The following is a 24,044-nucleotide window of genomic DNA, read 5'->3' on the forward strand; positions in this document are numbered from 1 at the left end:
ACTAAATTCAGCCTCCTTTTTTTCCTAATAAAAATATGGAATCTGACAATCAGTCACTTCAGATACAAAATATCAACTCAAACATAAGAAAAATTTTGATTTCCAGGATCTATTTGAAAACATGTCAAATTAGGTCTTTTTAACATCTGCAAAATATATCTGTCAAGATGAAGATTATGTCATGACTTATCCTTAGTTTTAATTTTGCCACTTGATCATTAGGTAACCTGGGATAAATTAATTCCGTTAAGGCTGAACTGAGACATATGGATGTTGTTTCAAAATGATCTTTTGCAATCCTTAGCAGTCACTTTAATCATTTCAGAAATTTGGTTGTTTTCGTGTTTTCTTCAGAGTATGTCACAAGTATTATATGTCGAATTTATTACAGCATTTCTTGTCCTCCAGTACCTCCAGTATAATTTACAGATGGACTTTAAACAATTTGCAATTCTTTCCTTTTTTAAAAAGTTTGTTTTTAGAGAGAGGGAGAGAGTCCCAAGCAGGCTCTGCACTGACAGCATGGAGTTTTGCAATTATTTCAAAGCAGTCGATGATCATTTTGTTTTATTATGCATACACAATAGAAAACATACATGTAAAGAACCAAGATAAAATTAATCTTTATAATTCAGGTCCAAAAGATATTTTTGAAATATTTATTCAATGTCTTTTTGGAGAGATAGAATGTGGCATGGAGAAAGGGTGAAAGTGGGCCATGAGTTACAGTACCCCTCTTGCAAACTCCACTTAGCAAGTTGTATGCTCTATGTGACCCACACTTTCAACCACACTTTAAACTACACTCAGAACTCTCTTAGAGATCTGTTAAATATGATATTCTTCACATTGTTAGGTTTCCAGTGATGCTTTGACAGCTCTCATAGATTGGGCCTATGCATGCTCCTTAACTCACCTCCCTTCTATATATGTACATATGGAATATCCGCATATAAAAACTGTCTCCCGTTAGACCACTGGCTATCTCAGGAGAGGCATCAGATATCTTTCCTAACACTGTGAGATTTCCAAAAGTAGACTTTATTTTCCTCCCAAAGAAACAATATTGGTTCTGCAGCAACAAGAGGCCCTATAATGAAGAGTTTTCTTTTCTAGGCAACTTTTGGTAGGTGAAATCTGTCATTATGGAAGGGATCTTGGATTCTCTTGGTCAGGTACCATTCTTCAGCAGCATGAAGTTTCCCGTTAAGCAAGGTCATAGCATTCCATTTCTACTCTGTATGGGAAGGAAGGGACATTGTGGAAGAATTAGTCACTCATTCCTGTGTTCCTACAACACTTTGCACTTTTTGTTTCGACACTTTTCACATGCTATTACAGTTAATTATTTAATAGCTTTTATCCTCCTTTACAATAGGATACTCTCCTTGGGGATAATCTTGCTTTTATTCTTCTTTGTAAGTGACCCAAAACCCAGAACAATGCTTACCACTCATTGGGTACTTATTTCAATTTAGTGAATGAAAAAAAAAGCAGATATTTGGAAAGTTTGCTTCTATTTGAATATTTTGAGAAAAGATGCAATAGTAAGCAACCTATGTATAATGCCCTTGCTAGCTGGATGACCTAGTCTTTTGCTTATTTAGATCTGTAAGTGATACGATTGGATTAGACCAGGCTTTATTAGCCAGGGGTCAGTGGGCTGCGGGGTATTTTTGACCCTCCAACCTCGTGCAAAGTTAAACACAAAGGACGAGATAACTTCTGGGTGTCTGAGATCTGGCTGAGATCTATTACATACACTACTTCATTGCAGGTACTGCGACTGCGGTAACGAACATCTGGAAAACAAACCTGTGCCCGCGGTGTCTAGCTATACATACTCATATACAGTTCCAGGTTTGTCGCTGATGCCTCTCCAGAGTTCCTTAAGCTTTGGCCTCAAAAGCTAAGAACATGGGGACAGATCCTGATTAATCTTTTCAATGCTGTCTAAATCCCCAGCCTCTGGCCGCTCCTAATCGACCACTGACCAGTTGACGGTGGGGTGGGTACTTCACACTTTCAGGACACTGGGTAGAAGGTTGCACAAATACTACAGACGATTCTGGCCCTGGGGAGGTTGGGAATCCGATCATGAAGTCAGAAGGATATTTAACAGAAAGATTCACCGGCGGCCTGACCACAGCCGCACGGAGGAATGTAGACGGCTGAGCAAACCAGAGATCCGACTCAGAAATGGGCTTGGGCAGCGTCTGGCATACGTGGTAGAGAACCTTCAAGTCCAGATGTTATCCTGCCCTCGATCCCGCACCGGCCTCTACGGACTCCCAGGAAGCTGAGCGGCCGCGAAGTCCGGACGTCCGGGAGTTGCCTGAGGTCAGGGACTCTGAAACGGCCTTTTGGAGTCAAACTTGAGTCGGGAAGCAGGCAAAGGAGAAGGCGCTGGAAGGCCATGGGGCGGAGTCGGGAGCAGCGAAAGGCAACGCGGCCTGAGAGCGCGCGTCCCCGCGGGAACCTAGATATTATAAAGCCCCTCGCACGGTTCCTCTCGATGCGCCCGCCTTCGGCAATCTCCGGGGGAGTTTCGGCTCTTTCCGGCAGTTCCAGCTCCGGTCCTTCACTCCCAGAGCGCGCTGTTACCCCCTTCCCCACGCCGCCCGGCTCTTTGTGGGCCTGGGCTGTTCTGCACGTGGGCACGTGCTCTAGTACTACCCGTCCCCACTTTCATCTAGTTTGTTGCCGACCCACTCCTCCAATCCCTACCCTTCCTCGTTATTCCCAGTTCCCGGCGACGCCCGAGCACCCTCAACTGAGGCGCGCGACCCGGCGGGCGGTGCGAGGCGCGAGGGGCTGGGTCTCGAGAGGAGCGGTAACCCGACGGACTGGAGCCCACCTCCCGCCCGGCGCCTCTCCACTCGCAAATCCCTGGCGCGCGGGCCGCCTCCCGCCCGGCCTTCGCGCGCCGGGTGGCTGCAACGGCCTCGAGCTCGGCGCGTCGGGTTCGCGCCGGCGCGAGCACGCGCCTGTGCGCTGGCTGGCTGGCGCGCACGCGCCCGAGCGGGCTCCGGGGCGGGGCGAACAGCGCGAGCCCCGGCGAGGTCGGTGTGGATCCGCTGGCACTCCGGCCCCCAGCCGCGGCTGCGATTCCCAGCCCGCCGCCCGGCCGAAGCCGGGAAAGGGGCGGTGGGGGCGGGGCGGCGTCCGGCTCTGGGAGAGCTGGGGGAGGAGCGAGGCGGCGACGGCGGCCGCTCTAGAAGAGGAGGAGAAGGAGGCGGAGGAGCTCCTTTCCTCTCCTCAGACCTCGGAGCGTCCGGGACGCAGAGCCCGGAACTGGGGGGGACGCGGCGTCTGCGGGGTCCCCGGGTAGGTGAGGCTGAGGGTGCTGGGTGGAGGGGTTGGTGGGGTGTAAAGGGGGGCACAGAAGTGCAGAGAGCGGGCTCGAGGGAGGGCACGGCGGAGGGGGTGGTTGTTGGGGGTTGGGGTATGGACAGGAGGGGGACGTGAGCCCTTTGGGACCCGGAGTGCCCGGACGGTGAAAGCCTTCTGGGGTCAGTGGGGCAGGCCGAAGCACACGGGTCCGAGTTGGGGGGTTTCCAGAGCACAGGCCAGGGAAACAATGGAGTAAGGGGGGACTCTGGTGTGAGCGTGTGTGGGGTATTGGATTTTAAGAAACAACGAGGGATCGAAAAGAATGAAAGAATGGGTCGTTTGGGTTGAGAAGTACAATGAATTGGGAATGCGGTGGGTATGCGTAAGGTCATCTGCGTGGGTGTCCGAGGTCCTCAGGATTTGGGGGCAAAGTGGGATTTGAAAAAAGATAGAAAGGAATGGGGGGGCGGAATGGAAAATAAGGCAAAGGGTGGCAGAGAAATAAAATAGATGTGGTTTGGGCTTGATTTAAAGTGGAAGGGTAGATCTTGTTTGAGAGTACAGGGTAGGTGGACTAGAGTGGCATCTTTCTCCTAATTCATCCAGGATGATTGGGTTCTTTTGGAAGGTGGGTCTTTCTCAGGCATGTCCCTCTGCTGAGTACAAGCTATTCTTTTAATAATTTGGTTATTTATGGTCCATTTCATCGATGAACCATCCCTGTAATATTTATTTCTCTTGTGTTCATCAGGTTACTGTGTGTAATTTACCTGTGGTTAATGAAGCAGAGGAGAACATATCACCAAAAATAAGCATCTTGCTTTGAATTAGGTCAGTGATAATGCAGAGTTCAGGGTGTTTGGGGGAAAGAGAACCAAGAGTTTGTTTTCATTTAGACCCAAAGGTGATGAATAGCATTGATAAAATCGAAGTTATCTATACTTTGTTAGAATTGCAGTTTCTCACTGAGAAATGTTCATATACCATCTGCTACTGGATTTATGCTCTTGGGAGAGTTTGGGTTCTGCCTCAAGAAATTCTTGATGCTGATTTCAAATTATCAGGCAGCCTTTTACCTTCCAGTTTGAATTAAGGTGATTTGAAAATACTGTGGGCAAGTATTTCTGGGTCATAATCTTGGCATTTCCTTAATACTTGGATTTCCAGACCAAATATTGAATGGTTCTAGATACAAGATTGCCGATTTTGAAATTGTATTATCATTATGTGTTCATAAATAGTTGATGTTAATCTTTTTATTTGTTGGGTATTAAGTTTTGCTGACTCACCTAAGATTTCTGGGAATTTATCCATTTATATTTCTCAGCTAGGTCTTGGATAGTAGCATTAGACTAGTTTATAAAGGTCCAAAATAATGACCTCAGTTGTCACTTTTCTTATATCTTACAAAAACTGAATAAAGCAAGGAGTGTCTCCATTAGTGATAATGTGGCTTTTTATTGACCTCTTACAGTAGATGAGGCAAGGTGCTAAGTTTGTTTTGCATGCATTATCTCATTTAATTGAATCCTCACAGTTATTTCCTGTGTTCTAATTAAGAGGTTAAATAACTTGCTATGGTCACAGAGGTAGTAAATAAAGCTGCATTCACACTGGGCTCTGTTGGATGCCTTCCTTATATCTTTGCTGTCTGGTTCTACTTGCCTGTCTTCCTCCTCCTAATCTTGGTTGTAGTACAAGCAGCATGAATTGGTTGAATCTTGGGTTTGATATGATAATGGTGATTTAGATGAAGATTGGGTTAGTGGGCTATATCTGTAGACTTTATAAATGTTTATTGCTCTTGTGAATTAACAAGTCTTCTGGGGTCCTGTTAAAGCTAATCTTGCTAAGGGTTTGACCTGTGAACAGGCTTATTATTTTGTTTAGTCTAGTGTACTGCTGAAGTACTGTGCCTAGGTGGCGCTCTTCCTTGTAGAAGTCAACACAACCAGTTGTGGAGTCAGAACCAATTAACTTTGGAAAACAATTGAAAATTGTGGAGAGCTCAAGTGCCCTCCCAAGCACCTGTTGAGTCCACAGTTGGTACTGGCATTATCTCTAAATATAGACAGGATCCTCTTAGAAACCAGGAGTGAAACAAGTCGAACTGAGAGAAACAGCTGGGTCCTGAGGGAGGAGCCATAGGTTGCTGGCCAAAAACATCAGCATAGCCCCTGGGGACTGATCCAGGAGTGGCAAAGGGCTACAGATACTAGTGAATGGCAGGAGGGGAGGGTTGAACATATATGTATTCTTGGCACTGAACTCAGTGTTTTATGTATATTACTTCATAAGATCTTCAAACAACCCTTATAAGGCAGATGTAAACATTATCCCTGTTTTTGAGATGAGGCTCAGAAGGGTTAGTGTACAAAGTCACTTAATAAAAGCAGTAAAGGAAGTTATTATTATTATCATCATCATCATCATCATTGCTGCTTGCTGTTTCCTATTGTAGTGGTTCCAAAATTAAACTTGGGAATTAAAGTCACTCTTTAGGATCTGCTGTGCTTCTTGTTAAGAGTGCAACTGATTATTTCAGTCTTGTTACTTCCATTGGAGACTAGAAGGAAGAGCTTGATTTTTTTCTGATATAATTGTTGGGAAGGAGAGCCCACTCATTATTTAGTAAACGATCTCCTGTAGAATATAATTCAGCTTCCTCAGCTGCTTAGTGTAAATCTGTAGCAACATGAAAATGGTGTGTCCATCCCTCCTATTCCGAGGTCTTGACTTTCAGGTAAGTTATCTAGGCTGTGGAGGATGACAGGGAAGCTTGCTTGTTACAGACTCTTACCACTTTTTTTTTTTTTTCAACGTTTATTTATTTTTGGGACAGAGAGAGACAGAGCATGAACGGGGGAGGGGCAGAGAGAGAGGGAGACACAGAATCGGAAACAGGCTCCAGGCTCTGAGCCCGACGCGGGGCTCGAACTCACGGACCGCGAGATCGTGACCTGGCTGAAGTCGGACGCTTAACCGACTGCGCCACCCAGGCGCCCCATCTTACCACTTTTCTTGATGTTTTTGACACAAAACTGTGACCATCATTCTTGCTCAGTTACTTTAAAAAGTTGTGGTAAAATATGGATTATGTAAGATTTACACTTAAACCATTTAAAGTGTATGGGTCAGTGGCATAAAGTACACTTACATTGTTATGCAGCCATCACAACCATCCATCTTCAGAACATTTTCATCTTCCCAAACTGAAACTTTGTACCTGTCAAACAACTCCCATTCCTCTCTTCCCTCAGCCATTCCCCTTTCTGTCTCTATGAATAGGACTACTCTAGGGGTCTCATACAAGTGGAAGTAGTAGAATAATAGTGTTTGTCCATCTATGTCTGGCTTATTTCACTCAGCACGATGTCTTCAAGTTTCATCAACGTTTGAGCTTGTGTCAGAATTTCATGCCTTTTTAGGACTGAATAATATTCCATTGTATGTGTGTACCAGGTTTTGTTTATCCGTTTAGACACTTAGGTCATTTCCACCTTTTGGCTATTGCAAGAAGTGCCGCTAGGAACATTAGTGTGCAAGTATCTGTTCCAGTCCTTGCTTTCAGTTCTTTTGGGTATATGCTAGAAGTGGGATTTCTGGGTCGTATGGTAATTCTGTTTCATTTTTTGAGGAAGTGTTATTACTTTTAAATGGTGATTTTATTTGTGTTCACCCGAAGGTAGCACTTGGCCTTATGTTTGAAGGATGATGTTTTCTCTATTGACTTTTTCTATACTGTTTGTAGGACACTTGTACTGGAAACGATTCAAAAGGAAATGATTTACCTAGTTGTCACGGCTCTCTCTTAGCTTCTGCCTATTTATGTTTATGTATCATGACATCTGGCAAGCACATTCAAATACATTTCAACTTAGCAATAAAAGTACTTTTGAAAATCTTTCAGACAGTTCAGCTGATGAGGAAAATGGGAATATCTGTTGTAAAGTGTGAAATATATCCAATGTGGAAGGAACCATTTGTTATATATATATAGATCTTTCCAGTCATACCTGTAAATGTAGATAATCGCTTAAAAACATTATCTGTGGGGCGTGTGGGTGGCTCAGTCAGTTAAGCATCCTACTCTTGATTTCGGCTCAAGTCATCTCTCAGTGAGATTGAGCCCTGTGCTTAGCGTGGAGCCTGCCTGGGATTCTCACTCTTCCTCTCTCTCTGCCCTTCCCCCATATTCTCGCTCTCAAAATAAATAAATAAACTTAAAAAATATTTTAAAAACCCATTATCTATACGTGTGTTTGAAAAATGGGTCAGTACTATAGAGCATTTTCAGTTCTCTTCGCTGCCTTTGAAATCCAGGGTGCTTTTTTCATCTAAAGATGTTTTACATGCTGCTGGTTACTGTTTAACTTGTTCATCCCTTCATTCATTGAAAAAAGTTTGAGTGCCTGCTATATGCTTTAAATATTTCAAGAAGGTAGCTGTAATGTAGGAAGTAAAATTGGCTCAAGTCATTTTTTTTCTCCATCTCTCTCTCTCTCTCTTTGAGTTCTCACATAGTACCAAATATAGTTGAAATAGCTGCAGACTGATAGTGAACTCTCTCTTAGGGATGGGTCTAGCCTCCCATTTCATTTTTTCTAAATGTCACAAGGGGGTTAATTATCCCTGCGTCTTGCTTCTTGAGATTATTGTTTACAAAGGGACTTTAGGCTCCTATGCCATTTTCTGGGAGCTTCACAAAAGAGCCCACACTTCCTTAGAAGTGGTCTGTTGTGGGGCACCCGGGTGGCTCAGTTGGTTAAGTGTCTGACTTCAGCCAGGTCATGATCTTGAGTTCGAGCCCTGCGTCAGGCTCTGTGCTGACAGTTCAGAGCATGGAGCCTGCTTCAGATTCTGTGTCTCCCTCTCCCTCTGCCCCTCCCCCCCCCCCAAATGAATCAACATTAAAAAAAAATTAAAAAAATAAAAAGAAGCGGTCTGTTGGTTCTGAAATACAGTTGACCCTTGAACAATGTAGGAGGAGTTAGGGGCACTGACCCCTGTGCAGTGGAAAATTTGTATATAACTTTGGACTTCCCAGACCCTTAACTATGTATTATATATTGTATTCTTATGGTAAAGTAGCTAGAGAAAAGAAAATATTAAGACCATAAGGAAGAAAAATATTCTTTCAGTACTGTACTGTATCAAAAAAAATCCATGTATAAGTGGACACATGTAGTTCAAACCTGTGTTGTTCAAGGGTCACCTGTATTTCTAAAAATTTAAAGTTGTAAACACCTTATCTTTAGGTTACTGGATATTAAGATTTGGTTAGAAGCCAGCATTTTGTTCGCCATGTTCAAATCTACCGTAGTGGTACACAGATTCTGCAGGATTTGAGGATATAGCCATTAGCTTAAAGGCAACTTCTACAGTCATTGTCCTATGACTAATTTGTGGCTAGGGGTTACATCGTGATTCTTACTAGTTCAAACCCTACGTAACAACCTTGGATTGCTGGTAAGAAGGAGGATTTTTTTTTTATATGACTTAATTAGCAAAATAACATGATTACTTGTGTGGAATGTGTGTGTTTTCTTTAAAATTGGCTAAAGGATATTGGGCCTGAGGAGAAGGAAATTTGTGATGAGGACATTTTATAATTTATTTGGGGAGTAAATAGAGAATCTCAATCAGGCTCTGCACTATCCGTGTGGAGCCCAATGCAGGGCTCGAACCACAAACCGTGAGACCATGACCTGAACCAAAGTCAGGAGTCAGATGCCCAACTGACCGAGCCACCCAGGCACCCCCGTTATATGATTTAGAGGAGTCATGGTAGGTAAGTGAAGATGCTGCCCAATGATATTACTTCCCGTTGACCTGTAAAAGACCAGAAAGACCAATGTGTACAAGTTGCAGTCTTGAGGATCCTCTCTTGGGTACATGTGATATGTCCAGGAGTAAATTATTTGCTGTTGTTTCAAGGCTGCCATCAGTAGTAGAGCAATACTTGTCTTTAAATTACCCATTTTGTCTCTGATTACATGTCAGTGTGGTCAGCCCATTGCTGGCCCTTTCTGGTTATCTTCTGTTACGTTGATTTGAAATGTGCACTAATGTGTCGTGGCAGTGACTCTTCTGCTTATTTTGTTTGGTCATCCTCTTGGTCGTTAGAGTAAATTGCCTTCATCGCCTACCTGCATATCCTGCACACGCCTTCAGTATAAGCATCTCATCATGAGAAGCTCCCTCACATTTGATGAAAACAGTCAAATATATCTATAAGTAAGATGAAATTGGCAGGAAACTAAAGTATTGTACTTGAATGGCAGACGATACAGAACCACCACAGACTAAATTAGCCATAGCTTAGATGCAAGCTTGATGTTTTGTTGAATCTTACTGGTCAGTACACACTAGGTTTCTTGAGATGGTTATCTAATTCCTGGTTGACAGTGCTGTAAACAAGGCTTAGTTGGGTAATCTTTTTCATCTCTGTCACTACACAAATGTTGTATTTTATATTGGTTTTTAAAAAGTTGATATTTGATGTTTGTCATTGTCTGCCTGCCCATTATGTTATGATCCTGTAAGTTAGACTACGAGATATTATTGTGTGATGTTACTGTAATATGGGAGCATAGGAAACAGCGCGACATTAGTGGTTACTAAATCTGTTTAGGCGTCTAACCTGAAGTGGTAGAAAAAGCTCCTAAAATGGAGTGTATTTGGTATCTTCATGCTGATTACTTGTTGCCTGAAATCTTAACATTTAAGTAAGATTAGAATTATGTTCAGTTTTTATGTGATTACATTTTTGATTTGGCAGTAAAGCTGAGAACACATGATCCTTTCACACTCTACTGGCTAATTATTTCTGTTATGAAATAGCCCCAAGCATATTATTTTAAAAAATATTTTTATTTATTTTTTGAGAGAGAGTAGAGTGTAAGTAGGGGAGGGGCAGAGAGAGAGGGACAGAGGATCTGAAGCAGGCTCTGTGCTGACAGGCTGACAGCAGAGAGCCTGATGTGGGGCTTGAACTCATGAACCGTGAGATCATGACCTGAGCCAAAGTCAGACACTCAGCCCACTGAGCCACCCAGGTGCCCCAGCCTCAAGTGTATTATTAAACTTCTTGGCAACTTTAGTTTTTGATGCCTGAAATGTGGATCTACTGAGTGGTGTTAGTTATAATCTAATTAGGCTAATACTGATAATCATGATCAGTATTATAATCAGGCTAATACTGATAATATATTTATAATATTTCTGGGCTGTATTATTTTTCTTCTAATTTTTTTATTAAAATCGGGAAGCTGTTAGAGCGTAAACCTCTTGTATCACATAGAAGTTGCTAATATATTGGATTATAGATAGCTGGGCATAAAATTAATTTTGGGGGAGAGGGGCTTCATTCTGTCAACATCAAAAAAAGAAAGATCACAAGTCTGGTGTGCAAATCCACATTGAATCTCTGTTCCTGTACCTACTGCTTCTGTGGACTTGGTCATCTTTTAATTTCTCTGAGCCTGTGTTTCTGAATTTGCAAAATTGATGAAGTAGTAATTCCTACCACAGAGTTGTCATGACTATTAAATTTTTTTAGGTGAAATTCACATAACATAAAATTAACCCTGTAAAGTGTACAGCTCAATGGTATTTAGTAGATTCACAGTTTTGTACAACCATCACTCTATTAGTTCCAGAACTTTTACATCACCCGCAAAGGAGATCTCATACCCATTAAGCAGTCACTCTTCATTCTCCCCTTGATGTATCTATTGGTAACCACCAATTGGCTTTCTGTCTCTATGAATTTACCTATTCTGGGTATTTCAAATAAGTGGAATACGGTAATATATGACCTTTTGTGTTTGACTTCTTTTACTTAGCATGATGTTTTTGAGTTTTATCCATGTTGTAGCATGTATCAGTACTTCGCTCCTTTTTATAGCTGAATACAGTTCCATTGTATGGATGTATCATGTTTTGTTTATCCTTTTTTTTTTTTTAATTTTTTTTAACGTTTTATTTATTTTTGAGACAGAGAGACAGAGCATGAACGGGGGAGGGGCAGAGAGAGGGGGAGACACAGAATGGGAAACAGGCTCCAGGCTCTGAGCCATCAGCCCAGAGCCCGACGCGGGGCTCGAACTCACGGACCGCGAGATCGTGACCTGAGCTGAAGTCGGACGCTTAACCGACTGAGCCACCCAGGCGCCCCTGTTTTGTTTATCCTTTTATCTGTTGATGGACAGTTGTGTCATTCTCACTTTTTGGCTGTTGTGAATAATGCTGTTATGAACATCCATACACCAGTGTTTGCATATCTGTCTTCAGTTGTTTTGGGTTTGTAGTGGAGAATGGAATTGCTGGGTCACAGAGAATTTTTATGATTAACTTTTTGAGGAACTGCCATACAGGCCCAACTTTTTGAGGTACAGCCCAGTGGCTGCACCATTTTACATTCCTAGCAGCAATGTTTGAGGGATCCAGTTCTCTGCATCTTTGTCAACAGTTGCAATCTTCCTTTCTTTCTTTTTTCTTTCTTTTCTTTTCTTTTCTTTTTTTTATCGTAGCCATCTTAGCTGTGAAAGGATACCTTATTATGAATTTTATTTGAATTTCCTTAGTGACTACTGATGTTGAACATCCTTTCATTTGCTTGTTGATCATTTGTGTATCTTTTGGAGAACTGTCTGTTAAGTCCTTTGCCCCGTTTTTCATTGGATTGTCTTTTTATTGAGTTCTGATCATTGAATTTTAATGGGCATGAAACAGTTCAGTGAGTGCACATAGTATTCACGTCAGTAAATATTTTTAGCTAATAATATAGTTACAAGTATTTTTGCTACTTGGGGCCTTAATTGGAAGGGGACTTTGCCTAGCTTTTGCAATAGGACTGCAGAGGCAACAAAACCTTTGTTGTCAATAAAGTTTTGACTATGTCAGTGTCGATACTTTGCTTTTAATTGATGTCCCCAAATTAAGATTAGAAACACTTATGTAAAAATCAGTTTGTCTTTGGCAAGAATCAGAATATCATCAATGTTTAATTTATTCCTAAGAACTATAAAGTAGTAGTGCCATTTAGTTATATCTGGGATTTAGATCATCTTTCTTCATTCTTCCCTATTATGAGACATTTGTTGTAAATGCTGCAATCAAAACTTTTTGAAAACTGGGTCAGGGAAACCTTTTTATATTTACTGGTATGGGTTTCCCCAGGTATCTGAAAGTAGAGCTATGAAACTTTTTGTAAGTCTAAGTGGCATAAAGTGAAGAAATGTTTACCATTAATTTATATGGACAATTTTTTGAGCATTCCCAGACCCAAAAAATAACCTCTTAGGCTTTTCTGCTACCTTAGGACACGTCTTGCTATTGGATGCACAAAATAAATTGAGATAAAGCACAGATGCTCACAGACACAGTTCAAAGCTGTGGCAACTTTGATGTTGAGATGCTGAGCGTAGTTCCCAGGGAGGGAGCTTGGGGGCACCACTCAGTGTGTGGGGTGTGCGCAGCTTCTATAAGAGCTTGCTGCAAAATAAATACCGAAAGCTATTTTCGCTTTTTGCCTTTTTTAGAAGTTTATTTATTTAAGTAATCTCTGCACCACCCAATGTGGGGCTCGAGCTCATGACCCCCGAGGTCAAGAGTTGCATGCTCTTTTTTTTTTTTTTAATTTAAAATTTTTTTTTTCAACGTTTATTTATTTTTGGGACAGAGAGAGAGACAGAGCATGAACGGGGGAGGGGCAGAGAGAGAGGGAGACACAGAATCAGAAACAGGCTCCAGGCTCTGAGCCATCAGCCCAGAGCCCGACGCGGGGCTCGAACTCATGGGCCGCAAGATCGTGACCTGGCTGAAGTCGGACGCTTAACCGACTGCGCCACCCAGGCGCCCCAAGAGTTGCATGCTCTTTTGACTGAGCCAGCCAGGTGCCCCTTGCCTTTTTTGTGAAAGTGAAAATCCTCTTTGGATTTCCTTCAGTTAGTGGAAACAGGTACTAATGTAGATCTTTTGTAAAAGTGAAGTGGTGTAAGGTGAACTTTCGGAAAGCAAGGGATACCTGTATGTGGTTGATGTATTATCATTATTTTTATGTTTATTGTAACATGGCTTTATGGGCTGGTCAAAAGAAGATAGGTGAGAATAGGAGATCAAAGTAATTAGTTTAGAATTACCCTCCTGGCAGGATTGTACCATCTTGAACTGATGAATATACTCTGACAGGTTTGGAGTATTTCATTTCACTATGTCATGATTTGGAGAGGGACAGTAATTTTAAGCAGAATATACTGAAAGCTGTCTGCAAGTCTAAATTTGGTTGTTTTCTTGGGAAAGGTAACAAAGGGAAGTGTAGGCTTTCAGGGACCGGTGATTATTCAGATCCCTCCTAAGTCACTCTCCCCCTGTACTCCCAAGCTTTATGTTCTATATGCTTCAGCTCTGAACCCTCCTGCCTTTTGTGATGTTTCTGTGCCTTTGCCCATTCCATAAACTCCGCCTGGAATGCCTTCTAAATCCATTGGTGACTCTCCTTCCTGCAGTCTCTCAGGCAGACTAAACACCCCTCCTTTTGAGCTTTGAAATCTGTTACATACTTTCATAATAGCACTTGTCATAGTGTACTTTAAAAACTGCACATGAAAATTTTAAAGCTTTGTTAAATTTTAAACAAAATTAAACAGTACAGAAGTAAAACAAGCGTAGGGAAGGGGCAGACACACACACACACACACACACACACACACACACACAGAGAGAGAGAGAGAGAGAGAGAGAGAGAGAGAGAGAGAGAGAGATTCCCAAGCAGGCTCTGCACTGTCAGCTTGGAGCCCCACATGGGTCTCAAACTCAGGAACCGCAAGATCATGCCCTAAGCTGAAATTAAGAGTCAGACGCTTAACTGACTGAGCCACCCAGGCACCCCTGTAACTTACTCTTCTTAATATATCTTGGAGATTTTTTTTCACATTGTTATGTGCAGATCCATTTTATTCTTCATGGTGTTTATTCCATAATATGCATATGCCATTTTATGTAATCATTTCTCAATTGATGGATATATATACGTGTTATGTGTGTGTATATGTATGTGTATCCCTTGCAATTTTCTAACAATGCTTCAGTGAACACTTTTTTATAAAATTCTTTTTGGACCTATGTGAGTGTTTCTCTGGATTGCTAGAAGTGAAATGCTGGGTAAAAGGGTATAAAAGGGTATATTCTTCTAAAAGTTCTGGTGAATTATGCCAACTGCTTTAAAAAAAAACCTTTTTAGTTTGAAATAATTTTAGGTTTGCAGAAGAGTAAAGATAGTACAGAGAGTTCCCATATACTCTTCCCCCAGCTTTCCCTAATGTTAACATCTTTCATAACCACAGTACATTTATCAACGCTAAGAAATTAACATTGGTACAATAGTATTAAATTATATAACTATTTGGATCTCCCCAGTTTTTCCACTAATGTCCTAAAAAGTTCCAGGATCCAACCCAAGATCCCGTGTTACAGTTAGCCAGCGTGTGTCTTTAGAGTCTTGCAATCTGTGACAGTTTCTGTTTTTTTCTTGTCTTTTTCACTGTCTTGACTCTTTGAAGAGTACTGGTCAGATATTTTTTAGAACATCCCTAAATATAGGTTTGTCTGATTTTTTTTTAAAGTTTACTTATTTATTTTGAGAGAGAGAGGGAGAGAGAGAGAATCCCAAGCAGGCTCTGGACCAGCAACACAGAGCCTGACAAGGGGCATGAACTGTAAGATCATGACCTGAGCGGAAATCAAGAGCTATATGCTTAACTGACTGAGCCACTCAGGCACCCCTAAGTTTATTTACTTATTTTTAAGAAGGGGGAGGGGCAGAGAGAGAGAATCCCAAGCAGGCTCTGTGGCTCGATCTCATGAACCACGAAATCATGACCTGAACCGCAATCAAGAGTCAGACACTCAACAGAGCGGAGCCTGGAGCCTGCTTCAGATTCTGTGTCTTCTCTCTCTGACTCTTCCCCATTCATGCTATGTCTCTCTCTGTCTCAAAAATAAATAAAACATTAAAAAAAAAATAAAAGTTCCACCTATTAATTTTAGCATTCCTATACCAGTTATTATTGTGGCATTCTAATGGTTATTTTCTATTTCTCTCATTATTCCTACATTTATTAATTAGAAATTTTCTGTAAGGAGACTTGTACTTTATTCCCCATTTATTTATTTAATTTATTTGCATCATTATGGACTCATGGAATTTATTCTTTGGATTATAGCATTTTTTACTTTTTCGCTCACTAAATTACTTTCAGTTTTTTTCATGTCTATTTATTTTTGAGAGAGAGAGAGAGAGAGAGAGAGAGAGAGAGAGAGAGAGAGAGAATGCAAGTGGGGGAGTGGCAGAGAGAAAGGGAGACTATGGGCTCCAGACTCTGAGCTGTCAGCACAGAGCCTGATGCGGGGCTCCAACTCACAAACTGTGAGATCATGACCTGAGCTGAAGTCAGACGCTTAACTAACTGAGCCACCCAGGTGTCCCTGCTCACTAAATTACTTTAAAATAAGAGTTTCCAGTTTATATTCCCACCAGAAGTAGATAATGAGCTTATGCACATATACCATTGGCTGTTACCTGATGAATTAAAGCATTTTTTTCCTCTGATTAAACATAAGGCTGAATATGTTGTATATCTTCATTGACTATATTTCTTTTTTTTAAACAATTTTTAGAATGTTTATTTATTTTGAGAGAGAGAGAGACAGCGGGGGGAGGAACAGAGAGAGAGAGGGAGAGAGAATCTGAAGCAGGCTCTGCACTGTCAGTGCAGAGCCCAACATGGGGCTTGAACCCACAAACTGTGAGATCATGACCAGAGCCAAAACCAAGAGTCTGACACTGAACTGACTGAGCCACCCGGGTGTCCCCATTGACTATATTTCTTTGTCAATTGCCTTTTTATATACTTTGTCCATTTTTAAATTGTTTTTCTTTTGTTTTATGGAAGTTTTTTACACTGGGTATTAATCCTCTGTAAAATATATATATTTTTTCCTTTTGGGAAGAAAATGTTTTCCTTCTCTTTTTCTTTAAATTACAAAAGTAATATGCCTGTTGTAAAACATGTAAAGTGAACAGCAAAAGTCTCTTCGCTGCCTCTTCAGTCTCATTCCCCATACATATTACCTTTTTTACCTCACAGGCTAACAGTTTGGTATTTTTCCTTCCAGAATTTTTTCTGTAGAGCAGAAACATATATGTATCTGCTGTGTGTATGTGCAAGTATGTATGTACATATAAAAGCATACACTTTTGATAAAAATGGAATCATAGAATATTCTTCAGTTTTGCTTTTATCACAGATTTAACAAATTATAGAATCTTAATGTGTTGAAATGTATGTCTCATTCTTTCTCTCACTAGATTGATTACAGGCTCCTTTGTACAGAGACTGTGATTCTTCCCACCCTAAAGGTATTCTTTTTCTGTGTAGATGACATCATCATTTATCCATTTGCTCATGCCAGAGACATTTCATTTCTTTAACAAAATTTTATTGAGTGTCTACTCTCTGATACACAAGAGTGAATTAAGCTTAAAAATCCTTGCCTGCGTGTAGCTTATATATTAGTAGGGGAAGGCAGATGTTAAGCAAAGAAGTAGAATGTTTAGTATTTCAGTTGTTGATGATTGGTATTAAAAAAAAACCCACCCGGGGCGCCTGGGTGGCGCAGTCGGTTAAGCGTCCGACTTCAGCCAGGTCACGATCTCGCGGTCCGTGAGTTCGAGCCCCGTGTCGGGCTCGGGGCTGATGGCTCGGAGCCTGGAGCCTGTTTCTGATTCTGTGTCTACCTCTCTCTCTGCCCCTCCCCTGTTCATGCTCTGTCTCTCTCTGTCCCAAAAATAAATAAACGTTGAAAAAAAAAAATAAAAAAAAAAAACCCACCCAAATAAAAAACAAGGAAGGAGATAGGGACACTTTATGAACATGTGACTGTGTGTGTGTGTGTGTGTGTGTGTGTGTGTGTGAGAGAGAGAGAGAGAGAGAGAGAGAGAGAGAGAGAGAGACACTGAAGGGTGGTTAGGCAGGGCCTTGTTGAGAAAGTAATATTTGAGCAAAGACTTAGAAGTCATCTTTGATTTTCTCTTCCTCATACCTCACATCAGATCTGTATCCAAATCTTACTGATTTCATCTTCAAAATATATCTCAGACCTGTCCATCAAGTAGGTGGATTGATTTGGTGGTAGATGTTTGTGGAAGTTTTCTTCTGATTGTTTTAATATTCTCAATGAATTGGGAATCAAGTACTCAGCTGAGAGGATATGGAGGAAATGATGGAGGTTTGTGGAGGGGGGAAGGTGTGAAATGTTCAGGCGAATGGGAGAATGGCCGGCCACAGCAGGGAAATAGTGTAAGATTTTCAGGTGGCATTAAGGGCCCCTTGAGGTTTGTGGTCGTGAATTTAAAATGAGATTAGTCAGTATGTTTTTGTTCTTGCAGCCACATTGAGCTGCAGGGGTTTATGTTTGGAGTGAATTTAACCAGGGATGGGTTTTTATCAAGATAGTGGAATAAAACATGAGAGGGTCAAGGGAATAGAGCATAGGTGCAAGGGGGTGGTTATGATAATATACTGGTTTAAATTACAGAATTTAAACCAGGTGAGGAGGAAAGGAGACCATGAAGTGGCTAAAAGATGGTGGAAAGATGATATAATCAATGAATTGAAGGTCTCGTTGAGATCAAAAGATGTTGGAATTTGGGTATGTGAGAGAGCTATAAAAATAGTAGGTCGTGGTCAGACAGTAGGATATAAAAATTGAGATCATGGGGGTGTTATCATGCCTGGGCTGCATGGGTGAAGGACAAAATCCTTGGAATCAAGGGATTCAGAGATGTGAAATAGGAATTCAGAGAGATGGAGTATTAGATCATCTGTGTGAAATCACTGAGACTTAAGATAGGATCTGTGTTGTGGAGAGTCACAGTGTTAGGGTTCTCCAGAGAAAAAGAACTTGTAGGATCTTTCTTTTTCTCATCTATATCTATATATCTACATTTGTATCTGTATATATTTAGAATCAGATTTATTATAAGGATTGGCTCACATAATGATGGGAGCTGAGAAGCCCCATGATCTGAGGTCTGTAAGCTGGAGACCCAGGAAAGTTGGTGGTGTAAATTCCAGTACAAGATTAAAGGCCTGAGAACCAGGAACACCTTGGTGTAAGTTCCAGTCCAAGGGCAGAAGACTGATAGATAGTTCAGCTCAGTAGTCCAACTCAGTAGTCAGGCAGAGACAGAGAATGAATTCTCTCTTCCTCTACCATTTTTATTCATACCCATCCACATTGGGGAGGGCCATCTGCTTAACTCAGTCTGCCACTTCGTATGCTATTCTCATCCAAAACACCCTCACTGACACATCCAGGTATGGTCTTTACCCCAGATATCTGGGTACCTCATGATCCAGTTGAGTTGACACATAAAATTAACCATGACAGCCAGGTAATGGGTAATAGAGTTTTCACATGATATTCAAAGTGGAGGTAGGGAAGAGAGGAGACTGATTTGGAAGCATCAGTGAGGAGCAAGGAGGGCAATTTCCTTACTCCTAGGTCCAGTGGTATGAAAGGTGTGGGAAGGAGGACTTTCACCACTTAAGGGGTGCAAAGGGAGTATGGCCTCAGAGGAGAACTAGTTTTTAATTAGAATAAGAAGTTGAGGGAAATGTTGAGTAGAAGTTGAAAATATAGGGCACAGTGGAAGAGTTTCAGAATTTGTAGAGAGGTGTGTGGCACATGGGGACAGAGCAGGGGATGTGTACAACTGTGTGGGGATTAGAATATGGGAGGTGAGAGGTCTGAAAGTCTGGGGCTTCTTTTGATGGACAGCATAAACAGAGATAAAGTACCTGAACAGGTTAGGACTGATAAACAGCAGGCAGATTCTGGAGGTGAGGGTGTGAGTGTTGGGAGGGAAGGAAGGGGAAGGAGTTCTGGATCCTAGGGAAGATCATGCTGATTTAAAATTTTTAATTCATTTTAAAAATAAAAATTGTGTACATTTAAGGTGTTCATGATTTTTAAAATTTCTACATTTCTTCTTTTTTTTAATGTTTATTTTTGAGAGAGAAAGAGAGGCGGAAAGAGAGGGAGACAGAGAATCCCAAGTAGGCTCTGCACTGTCAGCTCAGAGCCTGATGCAGGCCTTGAACCCACGAACTGTGAGATTGTGACCTGAGCTGTAATCCAGAGTTGGGCGCTTAACTGACTGAGCCATCCAGGCGTCCCCATCATGATGTTTTGATATACATATAGACAGTGAAATGATTACCATAGTCACTAACATATTTTCTCACATAATTACCGTGTGTGTGTGTGTGTGTGTGTGTGTGTGTGTGTGTGTGTTGTGAGTACCTGGAATCTCTCTTAGCAAATTTCTGGTATTCAGTATGGTGTTATTGACTCTAATCATCATGCTGTACATTAAATCTCTGAGCTTATTCATTCTGTATTACTGCAACTTTGTACCCTTTGACTAACATCTGTCCCATTTCCCCCTTCTGCTTCTGGTAACCACCTTCTATTTTCTGGTTCTATGTATTTTTTTTTAAGTTAATTTATTTATTTTGAGAGAAAGTACAAGTTAGAGGGACAGAGAGAGAGAGAGAGAGAGAGAGAGAGAGAGAGAGAATATCCCAAGCAGGCTCCACACTGACAGTGTGGGGCTCAAACCCACAGCCTCTGAGATCATGACCTGAGCCAAAATTGGATGCTTAACTGACTGAGCCACCCAGGTGCCCCTGCTTCTATGTATTTGACTTCTTTAGAGTCCATGTATAAGTAAGATCATGCAGGGTTTTGTTTGTTTCTGGCTTATTTCACTTAGCATAATGTCCTCTAAGTTCATCCATGTTGTGGGAAATGGCAGGATCTCAGGAAGGACATTTTTGTTCCAAATACTTGGACCCACTTTTTATTATTATTTTTGTTATTATTTTTTAAAGTTTGTTTATTTTTGAGAGCGTTTGAGGGGGGGCAGAGAGAGGGAGAGAGAGAATCCCAACAGGCTCCACACTGTCAGCACAGAGCCCAATGCAGGGCTCAAACTCATGAACCAAGATCATGACCTGAGCTGAAATTAAGAGTCAGATGCCCAACCGACTGAGCCACCCAGGCGCCCTGGACCCACTTTTAAAATATCTGTGCATGGCAGGGAGAGATTTCTTACTCCAGAAATAAGGGGTTTTCTTGTGATGAATCCTGTGGGCTCTCTCCTGAAGATTGTGGTTAATGAGTTTTGCTTCTTTAAATCTTATTGTGTCGATATTAATATTAATAATATTGAGATTTCTTTAGATTAATATTTGTGTAGCATATATTTTAATTTTCCGATTTTCTGGCTCACTTTAAGCATATGTTGGTAACCTATACATAGTTGGATTTAAAAAGAAAACAATTTGATAGTCTATCTTTTGATAAGTTTCATCTTATTTAGTATGATTACTGATACTTTTAGACTTAGGTATGCCATTTTAGTTTATACTTTTTTTAAACTTTTCATCTTATTTGCCTTGTTACATATATAGAGAGAGATCCTGTTTTTCTGTTATTTATTTTCAAGTTGAACATTGTATTTCTCTTTAGCAATTAATCCTTCAATTTTTAACATGTATACACAGTGATCTCTGCCTTCCTGTGCAATACAAGAACCTTAGAATGCTTTAAATCACATTCCTTCTCTCCACCCCACTCTGTTTTTATTGTTTGGTATTTTAGTTTTACTTTAAATCTTGCTTCCTGTGAAGTATTTCAAATGCACAGATTAAAAATAGAGAATAATAATCTGTGTGCTCACCTCAGTGCTTTGTCTCATCTTAATTATTGCAGTTTGCTTAATATCTTTTTTTCAAACTGACTTTTTTATTATGGAAATTTTCAACATTACACATGTGTGGAAACAATATAATGAACTCCCATGTATCCTCATCTAGCTTCAGCAATTAATATTTTTTCCATTCTTGCTAACATCTATCCTTCCCTGTCCCTTTTGATCAGTGGCTTTGGGTTCTGTCAACATGATCCATCTTTTTCTAAAAGTTTTCCATGAGCCTTTTATCTAATGGTTTTTGCAGCCACTGATGATTTTTGCCTAGATCCATTCTTTGATTAAGGCTTGCAAAATAGTGATTTTCTGATGCTATTATTATTCTGTATTTGTGAGCTGGAATCCTTCTATAATGAAGAATTTTCCTTTGTTAACTCTTTGATTACTCTGAAATATGGTTTATACAGAAGAGGTGAAATAAATGCTTTGGTTCTTTTTCTTCATCAGTATTTAGAGTAATGAAATATGAATTAGTGCCCTACTAACGTCCAAAAGTGACCAATGAGTTTTTTGTTTTAGAGTGTGATTATGAGTCAGTGGATTTTTATGTGTTTAATGTATTGCAGGCACTATAGACATTATTCTTACTAGTGTTCACATTGTCCTATTTTGGTGTACTGGGACCCATTTAAGTCGGCTCTGTGTTCTTTTAGTAAGTCTCCAATAGTTGTTTATAGGTTTCTTGCTTTTAGACACAAGAAAATATCCCAGGTTCATCTGTTTATTTCCTTCTATAAACCTACAATCAGCCATTTCTCTAAGGAGCCCTGATTTCTTTTATTGAGAAGTGGTATTTAAAGACCACAATTTAGACATCCGAGTTTTTGTTTTTAAGAAAACATGGAAATTACGTTGCCCTCCTTCCTTCCCCAGCGGTAGCCACTGTAACATATTCAGTGACAATTAATCCCTTGCATGCTTTTAAAATTTTCACTATGGGGGCGCCTGGGTGGCTCAGTCGGTTAAGCGTCCGACTTCGGCTCAGGTCACGATTTCGCAGTATGTGAGTTCGAGCCCCGCGTCGGGCTCTGTGCTGACAGCTCGGAGCCTGGAGCCTGCTTTGGATTCTGTGTCTCCCTCTCTCTCTGACCCTCCCCCGTTCATGCTCTGTCTCTCTCTGTCTCAAAAATAAATGTTAAAAAAAATTTTTTTTCACTATGTATATGTACACAAACTGTACAGAAGAGTATTTCATTGGTTCTAAGATGCATATTTCTCCAGCACCCCATTTAATCTTTGCATTTGTGATGTGTTTTTACAACCGATTGTAGTTTAACTGGCAGAGCTTTTTCTTAGTGGTTTGTCAGATGACAGTGTGTCTTATCTGTGGCTTCTTAGAAAACAGTATTAAATTATGAAACAGTATTTTATAAATAGAAAACAGTATTTTAATTTTTAAACTTTATAAATGCAGCATCATATTGTGCTTATCTTCGGGCAATTTGTTTTTCTTGCTCAGGATGGTTTTTGATTCTTGTTCCTTATTGTAGCCTTAATTTAAGTTTTCTGTGTTTGGTTATATGGCTGTACATTAAAAAAATTTTTTTACCTGTTAATAACATTTAGGCTGCCAATAATTTTTACCCTTTTTATCAATTTTTAACCATTACAAATAATGTAGTGTGTACTTTCTATATGTTTTCTTATGCTAATGAGTGAGAGTAGAGTTTCTGGTCTTAAGGTTTGTGCAGCTTCAGCTTTCTAGGTATCATCAAAATGTTTTCCAAAGAAGTTGTTTCAGTTTATACACCCCTCAGTAGTATATAAGAATTCATTTTGGGGCGCCTGGGTGGCGCAGTCGGTTAAGTGTCCGACTTCAGCCAGGTCACGATCTCGCGGTCCGGGAGTTCGAGCCCCGCGTCGGGCTCTGGGCTGATGGCTTGGAGCCTGGAGCCTGTTTCCGATTCTGTGTCTCCCTCTCTCTCTGCCCCTCCCCCGTTCATGCTCTGTCTCTCTCTGTCCCAAAAATAAATAAATGTTGAAAAAAAAATTAAAAAAAAAAAAAAAAAAGAATTCATTTTGCTCTATGCCAATCCTGGATTTTATTGAGTCTTTGTAACTTTTGCTGAACTTATGAGTGTCATACTGTTTTATGTTTTAATTTGCATTTCCTCCATTGTTATGAGTTTGAGCATATTTCAGTTTGTTTATTGTCCCTTAAGTTTCCTCTCCTGTATTATTTGTTAATTGCTATGGCTTATTTTTCAATTGAGTTGTTTGTTTTTGCTTTTGTTTTTGTTTTAAACTGACTGATAGGTATTTTTAATACATTTGGATACTAATCTTTTGTGATTGTATACAGTGCCAACTGTTCTAATCTTTGGCTCTCTCTGCCTTGTTTTTTATAAATGAACTTTATAACAATAGGTGTTATGTTTGAAGTGTAATTGACATAGAATAAACTAATGCATTTACAGTAGTTTTGACACGTGCTGTGAAACTATCACCAGAGTCAAGATAATGAACATACCTATCACTCCACAAGTTTTCTTGTTTCCTTTGTCATGCTTTCTCCTCCACTTTCCTTTCCTCCAGACAATCACTAATTTCCTATCACTAGTTCGGTTTGTATTTTGTATTTTAAAGTTTTTAATCTTATTATTATTATTTTTTTTTTTGAGAGAGAGAGAGAATGTGAGCATGAGCAGGGGAGAGGCAGAGAGGGTGAGAGAGAATCCCAAGCAGGCTCTGCACTTTCAGTGCAGAGACTGACGCAAGGCTTGAAGTTATGAACTGTGAGATCATGACCAAAGCCAAAATCAAGAGTCAGATGCTTAACTGACTGAGCCACCCAGGTGCCCCCTAATTTTTTTTTTTTAAGTTCCTTTCCTCCTTTATATCCTTTTCCTCAGAGGCACTTTTAGCTTTC

General features: G+C 40.6%; 1 protein-coding gene and 1 long non-coding RNA gene across 3 annotated transcripts in view; one reads left to right on the forward strand and one right to left on the reverse strand.

The window, feature by feature from the left end:
• Positions 1 to 1,020: 1,020 nt before the first annotated feature.
• Positions 1,021 to 2,978, reverse strand: LOC122473354. Its single transcript, XR_006294650.1, has 2 exons — positions 1,995 to 2,978; positions 1,021 to 1,237 (listed from the first exon to the last, which is right to left on the reverse strand). It is a non-coding gene; the product is annotated as an uncharacterized LOC122473354 (long non-coding RNA).
• A 71-nt stretch (positions 2,979 to 3,049) lies between these two features.
• Positions 3,050 to 24,044, forward strand: part of SPATS2 (spermatogenesis associated serine rich 2) — a 152,131-nt gene continuing 131,136 nt past the window's right edge. Inside the window, exons 1-2 of one of the 2 annotated variants that reach the window (XM_043563797.1) lie at positions 3,073 to 3,327; positions 4,085 to 4,164. The gene's annotated coding sequence lies outside the window, so the exon portion shown is untranslated. Of the gene's footprint in view, positions 3,328 to 4,084; positions 4,165 to 24,044 lie in introns of both variants that reach the window. The other variant, XM_043563796.1, reaches the window with a different exon arrangement.

The sequence above is a fragment of the Prionailurus bengalensis genome, chromosome B4, assembly GCF_016509475.1.
Source record: "Prionailurus bengalensis isolate Pbe53 chromosome B4, Fcat_Pben_1.1_paternal_pri, whole genome shotgun sequence".
Taxonomy (NCBI): domain Eukaryota; kingdom Metazoa; phylum Chordata; class Mammalia; order Carnivora; family Felidae; genus Prionailurus; species Prionailurus bengalensis.